A 16,636-nucleotide genomic window follows, 5' to 3' on the forward strand; every position below is an offset into this window, starting at 1 on the left:
GTTGATACCAGCGGATTGCTTCCATAACAGTAGAGGAGGTTTGATAAGAAGCATGCTGTAGTGTGTGACACATCACTTCTGTTGTTTCAATCTTGTTAACATTGCCTTTTTTTTTAGTTAATGACTTGCCGTTGGCTTGTTTATTGAAGCAGTGAGGGAGTGATTTGCTCGCATGAAAACAAAAAATAAATAAAGGGAAAAATTGTTCTTTCTAGCTTGATTGCGGTTATAGTTTTGTTTGGTTCAGACGTGTTTGTAAGGAACTTTGCATGTGTATACTTAAGGGGAGGCGGGGGGTTTTCGCCAGCTATTGTTAGTGTTAGTGCTGGACTGGTAAACAGTTGTAATGGGATCGAATCCCAGCTGGTGAAGTGTCAGGAAAACATGTAAATGCATATTTTAATTACCGTATTTTTAGGACTATAAGGCACACTTAAAATACTTACATTTTTTTCAAAAATAAACTGTGCGCATTTGATTGGTTGATTTATTGAAACTTTTATTAGTAGATTGCACAGTTCAGTACATATTCCGTACAATTGACCACTAAATGGTAACACCCCAATAAGTTTTTCAACTTGTTTAAGTCGGGGTCCACGTTAATTAATTCATTGTAAATAATGCAGGCTATTCAAATAGATCAGGGGTGCCCATTACGTCGATCGCCAGCTACCGGTCGACCGCGGAGGGTGTGTCAGTCGATCTCCAGCCAGGCTTTTAAAGAAATAGACCTAAAAATTAGCGACCATCAATCTTCACCAAGACGTCACTTGATTGACAATCATGGCACCCGAAGGTCTTGTGAGATGACGCTGACTGCTGCGAGATCATTATAAAGAAAAAATGACCGACAGGAAGGCGAGAAACACTTTTTATTTAAATGATAAATGGGTTGTACTTTTATAGCGCTTTTCTACCTTCAAGGTACTCAAAGCGCTTTGACACGACGTCCACATTTACCCATTCACACACACTGATGGAGGGAGCTGCCATGCAAGGCGCTAATCAGCACCCATCAGGAGCAAGGGTGAAGTGTCTTGCTCAGGGACACAACGGACGTGACGAGGTTGGTACTAGTTGGGGATTGAACCAGGGACCCTCGGGTTGCGCACGGCCACTCTCCCACTGCGCCACACCGTCCCCTTTCAACAGACTCTCGTGCCGTACCTTTCGTCAAAACTCTAAAGGCCGACTGCACATTTCTTATCTTTACAATAAAAGCCCTGCTTCATGCTGCCTGCGCTAACAAAATGAGAGTCTCGGAAAGCTGGCGTGCACAAGCGAGCAAGCTACGCCAATGTTTTTCTTGTAAAGTGTATGGAAGCTGGATAAATAAGATGCCAAAAACCAACCACTTTCATGTGGTATTGTACAGAAAGGAGGACTTTTTTTCTCCTCCATTCAAAAATGTGGGCGTTATCATCACTACTGTCTGATTCCAATCAATGCAAGTCATCACAATCAGGTAATACACCAACTTCTATTCTTGTCTTTGTGAAAGAAAGACATCTATATGTGTCACACATGCTTGTATTATCATTTAACACATTTAACTTGTTAACAAAAACGTGTCTTTCATTAAAAAAAAAATATAAATGATATATATGAATGATGTAGATACCCTCGATTTGTTCAATTGAAAAGTAGCTCGCCTGCAGAAAAGGTGTGGGCTTGATAATGAACAAACATTTGGATGCTTTTCTAGAAAGTTCCTCATCAGGTTCTGTTCCTTTCAGTCTGTTTACTTATTTGCAAAATAAACACATCGGCTTACACACTGCACTGTCAAATGTATTTTCATGCCATGGCTACTCGTTCCCAGCGTATGCAGCTAGACAAATAGTTAACAGCATGAAGAAACAGAAGCTTAGTTTTGTTGATTGATAATTGTTTTTCTTCCTCAGTTTTATTTCTTCATACATCTTCCTTCATTTAGGTTTGTAAGACTGAAAATATAAACATTACAAAAGTATAAGGTACATTGTGTATATTAAATAAATAAAATAGAAGGTTAAGTGTTAATACACACAGCAAACATTGCACACATGTGGTTTAACACAATTCAACTTAAGGTGTAGCTTTATTGCCCTATGCTGGTCAAATTTAACGCCATATGTACAAACCCCGTTTCCATATGAGTTGGGAAATAGTGTTGGATGTAAATATAAACAGAATACAATGATTTGCAAATCCTTTTCAAGCCATATTCAGTTGAATATGCTACAAAGACAACATATTTGATGTTCAAACTGATAAACATTTTTTTTTTGCAAATAATCATTAACCTTAGAATTTGATGCCAGCTACACGTGACAAAGAAGTTGGGAAAGGTGGCAATAAATACTGATAAAGTTGAGGAATGCTCATCAAACACTTATTTGGAACATCTCACAGGTGTGCAGGCTAATTGGGAACAGGTAGGTGCCATTATTGGGTATAAAAACAGCTTCCCAAAAATGCTCAATCTTCACAGGAAAGGATGCGGCAAGGTACACCCCTTTGTCCACAACTGCGTGAGCAAATAGTCAAACAGTTTAAGAACAACATTTCTCAAAGTGCAATTGCAAGAAATTTAGGGATTTAAACATCCACGGTCCATAATATCATCAAAAAGTTCAGAGAATCTGGAGAAATCACTCCAGGTAAGCGGCATGGCCGGAAACCAACATTGAATGACCGTGACCTTCCATCCCTCAGACGGCACTGTATCACAAACCGACATCAATCTCTAAATACAGTTGGTCGCTACATCTGTAAGTGCAAGTTACAATGCCAAAGCGAAAGCCATTTATCAACAACATCCAGAAACGCCGCCGGCTTCTCTGGGCCCGAGATCATATAAGATGGACTGATGCAATGTGGAAAAGTGTTCTGTGGTCTGACGAGTCCGCATTTCAAATTGTTTTTGGAAATATTCCATATCGTGTCATCTGGACCAAAGGGGACGCGAACGATCCAGACTGTTATCGACGCAAAGTTCAAAATCAGGCATCTGTGATGGTATGGAGGTGCATTAGTGCCCAAAGCATGGGTAACTTACACATCTGTGAAGGCACCATTAATGCTGAAAGGTACATACAGGTTTTGGAACAACATATGCTGCCATCTAAGCGCCGTTTTTGTTATGGACGCCCCTGCTTTTTTCAGCAAGACAATGCCAAGCCACATTCAGCACGTGTTACAACAGCAAGGCTTCATAAATAAAGAGAGCGGGTACTTTTCTGGCCCGCCTGCAGTCCAGACCTGTCTCCCATGGAAAATGTGTGGCGCATTATGAAGCGTAAAATTCGACAGCGGAGACCCCGGACTGTTGAAGGACTGAAGCTCTACATAAAACAAGAATGGGAAAGAATTCCACTTTCAAAGCTTCAACAATTAGTTTCCTCAGTTCCCAAGCGTTTATTGAGTGTTGTTAAAAGAAATAATGATGTAACACAGTGGTGAACATGCCCTTTCCCAACTACTTTGGCACGTGTTGCAACCATGAAATTTTAAGTTAATTATTATTTGCAAAAAAAAATAAAGTTTATGAGTTTGAACATCAAATATGTTGTCTTTGTAGTGCAGTCAATTGAATATGGCTTGAAAAGCATTTGCAAATCATTGTATTCTGTTTATATTTACATCTAACACAATTTCCCAACTCATATGGAAACAGGGTTTGTATTTAACCCGTTTTGTTCGGTAGAAAATGGATGAATGGATGATTGTCAGAGTTTAAACAGCTAAAAACACTACGGCCACGAATACGAAAGACCTCACAAAGTCAGCAAGTTCAATACATTCATGGTTTGTTGTTACATGGGACATGAAAGTGTCATAAAGACAGTCAAACGGGGTTGGTAGATGAGAATAAGGTCAGTAAGCACAATGATGTAGTCTTAATTTTTTAAATAGGATAGAAATGTTCCTCTTTTCTTCTCAATTTTCCTTTTTTTGAGAAAGGAGCTCACATATTTGAAATAAATGAATGACAAATGTACGCCACACTTGTTTAGTACGTACATATTTTGCATACTTTCTCGATTATCGTACCAAATATTGCGCTACAAACCTCTCGCATATTATTCTGCATAAGCGTGTGCCCAAACAAAGAATCGTTGCGCGTTCGCCCCTCAGTCTCTTTGCCTTTTTTATTGAAACATTTTTAGTATGAGCACTTTGATAAAGAAGGTGAGAAACACTTTTGATTTCATGAAATAAGTTGTAGCAAAGTAAAAAGGTATTGGCCATGCTTCTGCTTATTGCCGTCTTTGCCAAGAAGAGTCTTTAATAAAGGTCATTCATTTATACATTTTATTTATCATTCATATGAATTTTGCTTTGTTTTATCCATAATTATTATATATAAAATGTATGTTTTGTTTATATTTTGAGTGCCTAGAATCGATTTTTTTATTTTTCTGGAAAAAATTGCTTCGGTTGTAGTACTTTTTGGAACAGATTACTTACAAAAACCGAGGTTTTGATTTGTAATTATAGCACTTAAACACCCGTGACAACAGTTTTGAGTTTTGATTGATGCTGTGGCCCCTGCCCCCCACACTCAAACTGCTTGCAGAGTAAGTGAGAAGTCACGCAAAACGATATATTTTACTTTTGAAACCTCCGGCATCACCTTCCTTATGTGGCTCCCAGCCAATCAGATCCTGGCTCGGCGTGCTAATTGAGAGCCCTGGTCGGCTGCAGAAACAGGAAATCAATAAGAGATCATCTGCTCGGCTGCATCCTGCCCCCGAGCGCTCCCTCGCCCCGTCTGATTTAGAGCTTGTGTACAGGAGAGCAAACGCACTTCTCACAACATGTGGAAGTCGACTTTATTGTTGCGCTGACAGCACACATCCTTTTTTGAAGCCTTTTAAGAGGGATCGCCGTACAACAGAAAGATACACATGTTTATCAGTGTCATGTCTTTGTGATCATGTTCTGTTTAGTTTGTGACTCCATTAGTTCCTGTTTTTGCGCACCCTGGTGTGTTTTAGTTTCCATGACAACCATTAGTTTCACCTGGCTCATTTGTTTGGACTCACGCACCTGTCAATAATCACAACACTATTTAAGCCTGTCGTTGCCAGGCAGTCAGCCTGGCGACATCACCATCTACTCACCCTCTACACACCCTTGATACCTGATTGCTCACTTCTTGCCGTAGATTCATGCTTTTCACTTCACAGTAAATGTTTTCATTTTTGTTGTCCATAGTTCTGCCATTGTGCGAGTTTTTGTTTTCAGAGCCAAGTTTTGAACCTTTGCTGAGAGCGCCTTTTGTTCGTTCTTTTTTTTTAGTTAATAATAAAAGACGTCATTACCTTCACGCCATGTCGCTTTGCACCAGGGGAAAACCAACCTCACCATAGTCCACGCCTTGACAATCAGTGTCTCAATTAGTGTCTTTATCCAAAAAAAACTACATTTTCAATCCAAACCAAGTGAACCGGCGTCGTCTGCAGTGGACATTTGTTTTTGGTCTATTTCTTTATCTTAAGTTACACATGTTTCTGTAAAAGCAGCAGAGCAACACTTTGAAGCACATGCAGAAGTACATCGGTCTTGTATGACCTCAACATAGGTTGCCTACAGCCACAGCTATTAACTCAATTGTTTTCTGACTGGACATATTAGTAACCCACACATACACACATTACCTCTGTGTGAGGGTTTATCTACTATCATTTGCTATCGTTTAATCCAGAGGTGTCATAGCCTTTTGTATAATAGAATAGAAATTACTTTATTGATCAATTCAACAGTGAATACTATTATTACACAATTTTTTAATCCATTTTATTAGTGGATTTAAAAAAAAAAAAAAAATATATATATATATATATATATATAAATAAATATGGTAAATTGCAATAATTTCACCTCAAAATTTAGTGTTTATTACTGTAAATGGGAAAACAGTACTGCTGTTTTTATGGTAAAAAAAAAAAAGGCAGCTCAGTTACCAGAAAATTACTGTAAAATGTACTTTTATTTTTTTTACCGTAAATAAAAAAAACATGCAATTTTACAGTAAAATAATTGCACATTTTTGTATATTTTTATTACTGTAAATGTCAAAACAGCACCACAGTTTATTACAGTAAAAGAAGGTCCAGTTTTTTTCATTTTGAGAAAAATGCTGTCAAAACCACAGTAAATTTCACAATTTGACCATGAAATCTACTTTTAGATTGCACAATTTGATGGATAACTTGCTTTGAAATCATTATTATTAGTGTTTATTTCTATTTAAAAAGTGGTTTGAATGTTTGAGAATATATTTTTGCATAATTAAAAAAGATTTAAGTTAACATCATTTGCGATTACATGGAGTAAATATATATATATATTTTCTCCCAAAGTAGAAAGAAAGAATACATTTAGTATGAAAAGTTACATTACTTTATTGATACATATTATTTCCAGGTTTACAAGGGCCAAATGAAATGAAGTGGCAGGCCACATCTGGCCCTCTGGACCCTGACTTATTCTAGAAATATCATCTCATATTCATTTTATAAACAAAACTGGAAGCCATAGTGCCATTAAAAGGATGCATTGTCACATTAAACAATATTAATGATAAGCGCGGGAAAACTCCCGATGGTTAGTATTAGCCTTTTAAAACTGAAATTAATAATTGCACTTTGATAAACTTACAGACTGACTGGACCCAGATCGCTAGCTTAAATGCTAACATGAAAACAAGAGACAATAACGTCCTAACAACATACTCCAATATAATCTTATATATTGTAAATTTCAGAATATGAGCCGCTACTTCTTTCTTACGCTTTTAACCACGCGATTTATGAAACTGTCTGGCTAATTTTGGGATTTTTTTTTGCGAAGAGCCATAACGTTTGAATTCAACAAATAGTTTTCAACAGACACGGAAAATATGTTTTATTGTTTGTGCTTTTGAGTTTGCCCACTGCAGGTGCTGCGGGGTGAACGTCTATTGTATTTCCTTCTGGTTAGTGCTTTCAACCGGAAGCAGAAGTGCCATTCTCTCTCTTAGTCGTCCATAGCGTTTGTAATCGTATGGATTTTTCACTCCAAGCAACGTTTCTGAGTTTTACACTATAACTAAAACAATACTAAACTGTTCCATGTGTGATATTAGTAGGAGTGTTTTCATGCATATTTGTATGTGCTATTGTAATGTAATCAAACTATCGTCCTTAGCATTAAATAATACGTTAACTCGTTTACAAGTGTCTGTTAGTATTGTTAACTTACAATGGGCATTCTTTTTGGATTGTTCGAGTTTCGTAAATTCACCAAAACGTCACCAGGGACTTATAAAGAGTGTTTAGCTGATTGGAGAGCTAGTTTCCACAGCTAGTGGGTCCATGATGATGACTTTTGTTTTGTTGGTCAGTTATTTTACTGCCACGCTACAGGCACCGTTTGGAAACAATTAAGGTATGTAAATAAACATTTACACATTTTTGCTGTGTAAATAAGTAATTTCATAAGATATATAACTGTGGCTTATACTCCCGTGCGGCTAATTAACGGAAACATATGTTTTTCTTCTTAAACGTTGTGGGTGGGCTCAATAGTCCGGAAATAAGGTAAACACCTCCCTTTCTGAGCACTAATCATATTGTGCACATTGAAACTACAAACTGTGCTCTCTTAAAACAGAGTGACCGTTCTTTACTTGGATGAATACAAGACATTTTATGGTGTACCCAGGGAGAGAGTAGGGCGTCAAAACCCTTGCCAAAAAACAATAAATATAAATAATCAATTTCATTTGTTACACACTTTTCTTTGAAATAAATCTTATAGTGCTACGGTACAAACTAATTATGCATGTACAGGCATGAACTGGGCAGGGGGAGAGCGCCCACTATCTAAAGCAGGGGTCTCAAACTCACTTTACCTGGGGGCCACTGGATGCGGAGTCTGGGTGAGGCTGGGCCGCAAGAAAATAATTACAAAAAATGTTTTTGCATACTCCTCAGCATGGAATATATTTCTAATTAGCCAACACACGGAGAATAATGTTATTTCCGCAATGTGTGTCGTTCCGCTTTCCCTCCCTACAGCAACACGGCGGGATAGTACCAGGATAGCGAGTGCAAAAAAGTGAAGGCTCCCGGAGTGTTATCCGGCGTCATACAGAAATATATATGTAGTGTTCATCGTGTGTGGCAATACAAAAAACAATTTGAATTGGTCCAGGTTATCGGGGACTGTTATTACTGACGGCTAGGTGTCACAGTGTCACTGCAGCCGGGCACGTAAGAAAACCCTTGTCTCCATGGCAACGTCTCTGTCGTTTTCACTCATTTGCCGCTTTTCCACTAACGCAGGTGTAGGCAACCCAGAATGTTGAAAGAGCAATTGTGGGTCCATCCATCCATCCATCTTCTCTTCTTCCGCTTATCCGAGGTCGGGTCGCGGGGGCAACAGCCTAAGCAGGGAAACCCAGACTTCCCTTTCCCCAGCCACTTTGTCTAGCTCTTCCCGGGGGATCCCGATGCATTCCCAGGCCAGCTGGGAGACATAGTCTTCCCAAAGTGTCCTTGGTCTTCCCTGTGGCCTCCTACCGGTTGGACGTGCCTTAAACACCTCCCTCGGGAGGCGTTCGGGTGGCATCCTGACCAGATCCCCGAACCACCTCATCTGGCTCCTCTCGATGTGGAGGAGCAGCGGCTTTACTTTGAGTTCCTTCTCACCCTATCTCTAAGGGAGAGACCCGCCACACGGCGGAGGAAACTCATTTGGGCCGCTTGTACCCGTGATCTTATCCTTTCGGTCATGACCCAAAGCTCATGACCATAGGTGAGGATGGGAACGTAGATCGACCGGTAAATTGAGAGCTTTGCCTTCCGGCTCAGCTCCTCCTTCACCACAACGGATCGGTACAACGTCCGCATTACTGAAGACGCCGCACCGATCCGCCTGTCGATCTCACCATCCACTCTTCCCTCACTCGTGAACAAGACTCCTAGGTACTTGAACTCCTCCACTTGGGGCAGTGTCTCCTCCCCAACCCGGAGATGGCATTCCACCCTTTTCCGGGCGAGAACCATGGACTCGGACTTGGAGGTGCTGATTCTCATTCCGGTCGCTTCACACTCGGCTGCGAACCGATCCAGTGAGAGCTGAAGATCCCGGTCAGATGAAGCCATCAGGACCACATCATCTGCAAAAAGCAGAGACCTAATCCTGTGGTCACCAAACCGGAACCCCTCAACGCCTTGACTGCTCCTAGAAATTCTGTCCATAATTCTTTCCATTGTGGATCCAAATAACACAATGCTGTCAAGCCCCATTCATATAAAACTTGCGGGTCGCACTAACATTAAACTTTCATATTAAGGTGGGACCCGCAAAATAGCGGCCTGTGGGCCGCATGTCTGAGACCCCTGATCTAAAGTGTGTTTTGAATTTTGGTCCCCTGTATCGTGAGAAAAACATGACTGCACATTGTCAGTGGCTTCTCTGGGACTGATGTTGTATGAGCGCACGCGTTCCCGCTATTGGAGTAACCGCATAATTTCTCAGTCCGACATAGAATTTGTAGTCAATATAACTTGTAATTGTATGTTCTGTGAAACCACTAATGATAACATAAGCTAGTCGGTGGTGCTCCTATTATATTTTTTGGTTTAAAATCATGTAACTTTAAGTAAGTTGCAAACAGCGCATTTATAGATGATATTCTTTAATAGAGCTGTTTCACAATACTGTAAGTCCAACCGTTGTTGCTATTTTATGGTTTTTAGAAAAACTGACACGCTTGGAAAGTTTGCCGTGGGGATTGCCAACCGCTGCGGTTTTGTTTCGACCACAAAAAAGTACAATTCCGCCTCTCTCTTGCGAGGCTCTCACGAGGGAACTCTTCCTCTGTTGGCGTCTCCATCCTGAAGGGAGGTTCCTCAAAAGCAGCAGATATCTCTTGCAAAACACTGCTCTCTTTACTTCCGGTGTACATTTAAGGACTTTTATTCAGATTATTCGGTGGATTGTCACATTTTTTAAAGCTTTAAAGCAGGGGTGTCCACATTTTTGGATTTGGGGGCCACGTTGGGCTAAAATGGAGTCGGCTGAAAGCTGATTACATGTAAAATAACTGAATATATATATATATATATATATATATATATATATATATATATATATATATATATACACACACACACACACAGTACAGACCAAAAGTTTAGGCACACCTTCTCATTCAATGCATTTTCTTTATTTTCATGACTATTTACATCATGGGTGCCAAACTGGCCCGCGGGCCAAATAATTTCATTTGGCCCTTGAGGCAATATGAAATGAACATTAGAGCTGGCCCGCCGCTGTAACACCGCATTCACCACTAATACTCATACTCGTCAACCCTCTCGATTTTCCCGGGAGACTCCCGAAGTTCAGTTCTCCTCCCGATTTACACCTGGACAATAATATTAGGGGCGGGCCGTAAAAGCGCTGCCTTTGGCGTTCTCTACATGTCGCCACGTCCGCTTTTCCTCCATACAAACAGCGTGCCGGCTCACACACACACACACAAGTGTATGCAAGGCATACTTGGTCAACAGCCATACAGGTCACACTGAGGGTGGCCGTATAAACAACTTTAGCGCTGTTACAAATAGTGAACCCACAGCAAACAAGAATGACAAACACATTTCGGGAGAACATCCGCACCGTAACACAACATAAACACAACCGAACAAATACCCAGAACCCCTTGCATCACTAACTCTTCCGGGACGGTACAATATACACCCCTGCTACCACCAAACCCCGCCCCAACTCAAACCCGCCGCCGAAAAGAGGCATTCAATATGTATTTTTACTTTATTTGATATGCCATTGATATTTTTTAATTATTATTATTTGAAACTGGATTTTGCATGTCACTATAAAGTTATATAAGCCTTGCTTGGTCAATATTTAATGCAAAACTTGTTTGGGTCCCTATTAAAGGATTAATTTGTTCAAGTTCAACCTCGGCCCACGGCTTTGTTCAGTATTTGAGTTTGACACCCCTGATTTACATTGTAAATCAGTGGTTCTCAAATGGGGGTACGCGTACCCCTGGAGGTACTTGAAGGTATGCCAATGGGTTCCATGAGATTTTTAAAAAATATTTTAAAAGGAGCAACAATTAAAAAATTGTTTATAAATATATTTATTGAATAATACTTCAACAAAATATGATTGTAAGTTCATAATCTGTGAAAAGAAATACAACAATGCAATATTCAGTGTTGACAGCTAGAGTTTTTGTGGACATGTTCCATAAATGTTGATGTTGAAGATTTCTTTTTTCGTGAAGAAATGTTTAGAATGAAGTTGATGAATCCAAATGGATCTCTATTACAATCCCAAAAGAGGGCACTTTAAGTTGATTACTTTCAACAAGTTTTTAGTTATTTTTATATCTTTTTTTTCCAAATAGTTGAAGAAAGACCACTACAAATGAGCAATATTTTGCAGTGTTATACAATTTAATGAATCAGAAACTGATGACATAGTGCTGTATTTTATTTCATCTCTTTTTTTCAACTGAAAATGCTTTACTTTGTTTAGGGGGTACTTGAATGAAAAGCATTTTCACTGAAAATAGCTTGAAAACCACTGTTGTAGATTGTCACTGAAGGCATCAAAACTATGAATGAACACATGTGGAGTTATGTACTCAACAAAAAAAGGTGAAATAAATGAAAACATGTTTTATATTGTAGTTTCTTCAAAATAGCCACCCTTTGCTCCGATTACTGCTTTGCACACTCTTGGCATTCTCTCCACGAGCTTCAAGAGGTAGTCAGTCACCTGAAACGGTTTTCACTTCACAGGTGTGCCTTATCAGGGTTGATTTGTGTAATTTCCTGCTTTATCAATGGAGTTGGAAATAAAGAAAAAACATTGAATGAGAAGGTGTGTCCAAATGTTTGGCCTGTACTGTATGTCCATGTGCACATACTGTATATTTAGGACTATAAGTCGCAGTTTTTTTCACAGTTTGGCCAGAGGTGCGACTTACAGTTGTGATAGAAATTATTCAACCCCCACACAATTTTGGTGTTTTAGCAAGTTGGACATTTATTCCGTATTTTGTTTATAGTCATATCAAATAAAGATGTGTCAAATAGACGAATGCAACTTAAATTGTAACACTGTATTTTACAAAATTACCAAAAAAGGAAATTTTTCTTAATATCTCATTGACAAAATGATTCAACCCCCTAGTTCCATGCATCTTTAGTACTTGTAGAACTTCCTTTGGCAGTAATGACATCCTTCAAAGGTGATACATAAGCTTCTTGCAAGCATCTACAGGTATTTTAGCCCATTCCTCTTGGGCAAAGGCCTCCAGTTCATTCATATTCTTGGGCTTGCGTGCTGCAACTGCCTTCTTCAAGTCCCACCACAGCTTTTCTAGAGGATTTAGGTCTGGCCACTCCAGAGTCTTCCAGCCCTTCTTCTGCAAGCACTCTGATGTTGATTTGGAGGTATGCTCGGGATCCTTGTCCTGTTGGAAGGTCCAACGTCTCCCAAGCCTTCATGACATTTGCAGCTAATATATCCTGCTAGGAAATAGAATTCATAATGCCTTGAACGCGCTGGAGATTCCCGGTACCTGAGACAGAGAAACAGCCCCAGAGCATGATTGACCCCCCACCATGCTTAACAGTAGGCAAGGTGTTCTTCTCCTTGTAAGCTTCATTTTTTCTCCTCCAGACATAACGTTGATTCATTGGCCCAAAGAGTTCCAGTTTTGTCTCATCACTCCATAGAACAGTTTCCCAAAACCTTTGGGGTTTGTCCAGATGATTTTTGGCATACTGGAGTCTATTTTTCTTGTGCCTGGTAGTCAGAAGTGGGGTGCGCCTGGGAGTTCTGGCATGGAGGCCTTCATCTCGTAGTGCGTGTCTGGGACGAAACCTGCGTTCCCCCCTCTGCAATGTCCTGTTGTAGTTCCTCAGCTGTTACCCGGGGGGTTTTCACCACTGTACGCTTCAAATTCCGGACAGCAGTTGCACACAGCATCCTCTTTCTACCACGCCCAGGTAGTGTTTCCACTGTCCCTTTAGCTTTAAACTTGCCAATTATGCTCCCAACTGTGTCTCTTGGAATGTGTAATGTCTTTGCTATTTTCTTATATCCATATCCTTTCTTATGAAGAGAAATTACCTCCTCTCTTGACTTCTTTGACCACTCCCTGGACTTCACCATGTTGCAAATACACCATTGACCATCTACAAGAAACTGTGCGTCACACTCTTTTTCAATCAGTTTAATTTTTGCTCATTATGGTTCTAATCACATCTACAGGTGTTTTCAACACCTGATTGAAAAGACCTTATTCAAATTCTGTTCTTAATAGTTATGATCTTGAAGGGGTTGAATAATTTTTTCAATGAAATATTAAGAGAAATGACCCTGTTTGGTATGTTACAAAATATAATGTTTTAATTCAAGTTGCATTTGTCTATTTGATGCATCTTTATTTGATATGACTATAAACAAAATACGGAATAAATGTCCTACTTGCTAAAACACCAAAATTGTGTGGGGTTTGAATCATTTTGATCACAACTGTATACTTAGGAGCGACTTATGTGTGAAATTATCAACATATTACCGTAAAATATCAATATTATTTAGCTCATTCACGTAAGAGACTAGACGTATAAGATTTCATGGGATTTATGGATTAGGAGTGACAGTTTGGTAAAGGTATAGCATGTTCTATATGTTCTAGTTATTTGAATGACTCTTACCATAATATGTTAGGTTAACATAGCAGTTGGTTATTTATGCCTCATATAACCTACACTTATTCAGCCTGTTGTTCACTATTCTTTACTTATTTTAAATTGCCTTTCAAATGTCTATTCTTGCTGTTGGGTTCTATCAAATAAATGTCCCCAAAAAATGCAACTTATACTGCAGTGCGACTTATAAATGTTTTTTTTTCTTCCTTATTATGCATTTTCGGCAGGTGCGACATATACTCGGGAGTGATTTATAATCCGAAAAATACTGTAGTCTGAATGTGACAAATTTGCTAATTAAAGTAACTGTCAGGTATTTAAAATCAATATGCTTGCGAAGCGACTCTTTATGACGTCTCGCGGGCCAAATTGAAGACACCGGCGGGCAGCATTCGTCCCCGGTGTCCATGTTTGTCTACTCCTGCTTTAATGCTTTACTTGCCAAAGACCGGTCAAGTCACACAAGGTTGAAAAGCAAGATCAGACTTTTTGATTTGACCTAAAATGAGCACCTGTGAACACACTGACGTCTCAAAATCGCAGTGAAATAGATTTCTTAATGGTTCATTTGAAACTAAACCAAAGTTACTAAAGTACTTCCAAGACTTTTTAACCTCATGTTTTTTAGCTAAAATACCGTGATATTGTTTTTCCATATCCTCACTGTAGTCCTCTTGAACAGAAAAAATGTATCTAAAGTACAGAGCCATTAAAAACTCCACAGTTTCCAAGTGATTACTTAACAGTGGGTCACAGAATGCAAGGAACGGTATAAATAGGGTGAAGTGCTACCGCAGGGGTTGATTAAAACGGCCATCTTAATTCTACCTCTGTTGTAATTATTTTCTCATAGTCTTGCTGCAGATAGATTTCATATGGGAAATTTCAAGTGCCTTAGTTAGCATATTTTACCCGAAGTGCCCAAGCCTATTCAGTGGTTAATTTTTGTGTTTTAATATTCAAAATACTTGACCCAAAGGATTAGTTATGCGCACCTTCATTCTCAAGGAAGTAAAGTGATTGTAGAGTTCGAGTATTAGTTAATTATGTCGACAGAGAGATCTCCTTACAAGTTGTTTTAACGCCAATTGACCTTTTGTACCTAAATGTCAGCTGTGACACACTTGTGTTATGTCGCCATGAAGATCTAGAGAAAAATACACGTGTTGAGGTGGGGATCCTGCATCATGCTGGGAAAGAGTTTTGCTTGGTTTAGAGAAAGTTTTTTCCTTGCCTCTGTCGACAAAGTGCTTTCTCATGTGGGTTTCAGCTTTAGGAGTTTGGATGTGCAAATGTGTGAACGTCCTTTTAAAATAGGTTCTGTTGATAAATTGTTGTTATTTCTAATACAATAGGACAGTGGTTCTCAACCTATTTTCAGTGATGTACCCCCTGTGAACATTTTTTTAATGCAAGTACCCCCTAATCCAGTGGTTCTCAAATGGGGGTACGCGAACGCCTGGGGGTACTTGAAGGGATGCCAAGGAGTATGTGAGATTTTTCAAACATATTCTAAAAATAGCAACAATTAAACAATCATTTATAAATATATTTATTGAATAATACTTCAACAAAATATAAATGTTAGTTCATAAACTTTGAAAATAAATACCACAATGCAATATTCAGTGTTGACAGCTAGATTTTTTGTGGACCAGTTCCATAAATATTGATGTTAAAGATTTATTTTTTTGTGAAGAAATGTTTACAATTAAGTTCACGAATCCAGATGGATCTCTATTACAATCCCCAAAGAGGGCACTTTCAGTTGATGATTACTTCTATGTGTAGAAATCTTTGTTTATAATTGAATCACTTGTTTATTTTTCAACAAGTTTTTAGTTATTTTTATATCTTTTTTTCCAAATAGTTCAAGAAAGACCACTACAAATGAGCAATATTTTGCACTGTTATACAATTTAATAAATCAAAAAATGATGACATAGTGCTGTATTTTACTTCTTTATCTCTTTTTTACTTCTTTATCTCTTTTTTTCAACCCGAAATGCTTCACTGATTTGAGTATTTGGCGAGCGCCGTTGTGTCCAACTAATTTTGGCGGTCCTTGAACTCACCGTAGTTTGTGTACATGTATAAATTTCTCCGACTTTCTAAGACGTGTTTTTTGCCACTTCTTTTTCCGTCTCATTTTGTCCACCAAACTTTTAACCTTGTGCATAAATACACAAAGGGGAGTTTTGTTGACGTTACTGACTTGTGTGGAGTGATAGTCAGACATATTTGGTCACTTCATGACTGCAAGCTAATTGATACTAACATGCTATTTAGGCTAGCTTTATGTACACATTGCATCATTATGCCTCATTTGTAGCTATATTTGAGCTCATTTGGTTTCCTTTCAGTCCTCTTAATTAAATTTGTATCTCATGACACGCTGTCTGTATGTAATATGGCTTTTATTTTTTTGCGACTCCAGACATATTTGTTTTTGTATTTTTGGTCCAATATGGCTCTTTCAACATTTTAGGTTACAGACCCCTGGTTTAGGTGAAGCACTGAAATCCAAATGCTATTATATACTGCCTGCTCATGTTTACAAGCTGTGCCACACAGAATGCCGTCTTTTCCACAGCTTCTCACAATGAGGGAGGGTAAAAAAAACCAAACAAAAAAAAAAGAAAACACCAGGGCGGTGTAAATGAGAGCGGCGCAGAGGGGGATTACGTGGCCTCTAACAGGGTTTTGGCTCCAACATTAAGGTTAAAACCCTTTTCTATTACAGAGATCTGTGCCGCTGTTGCCCCCGCCAGCCCCTCAGCTCACAACTCCTTGGCCCCGCCGTGTTTGCAGGTTCAGTGCCTCGCTCCGAGGTCATTCTGTCAGGCCCTCCCCTGATCAGCCGAGGGTGACCGGGGACCAGGGGGATAGCTGCCGTCCAG

At 39.2% G+C, this 16,636-nt stretch overlaps 1 protein-coding gene across 2 annotated transcripts in view; it reads left to right on the forward strand.

The window, feature by feature from the left end:
- LOC133561240 (myoD family inhibitor domain-containing protein-like) overlaps window positions 1-16,636 on the forward strand; it is a 97,395-nt gene that overhangs the window by 16,600 nt on the left and 64,159 nt on the right. The gene's annotated exons all lie outside the window — the stretch shown is intronic.

The sequence above is a fragment of the Nerophis ophidion genome, linkage group LG10 (genome assembly GCF_033978795.1).
Source record: "Nerophis ophidion isolate RoL-2023_Sa linkage group LG10, RoL_Noph_v1.0, whole genome shotgun sequence".
Lineage (NCBI taxonomy): Eukaryota > Metazoa > Chordata > Actinopteri > Syngnathiformes > Syngnathidae > Nerophis > Nerophis ophidion.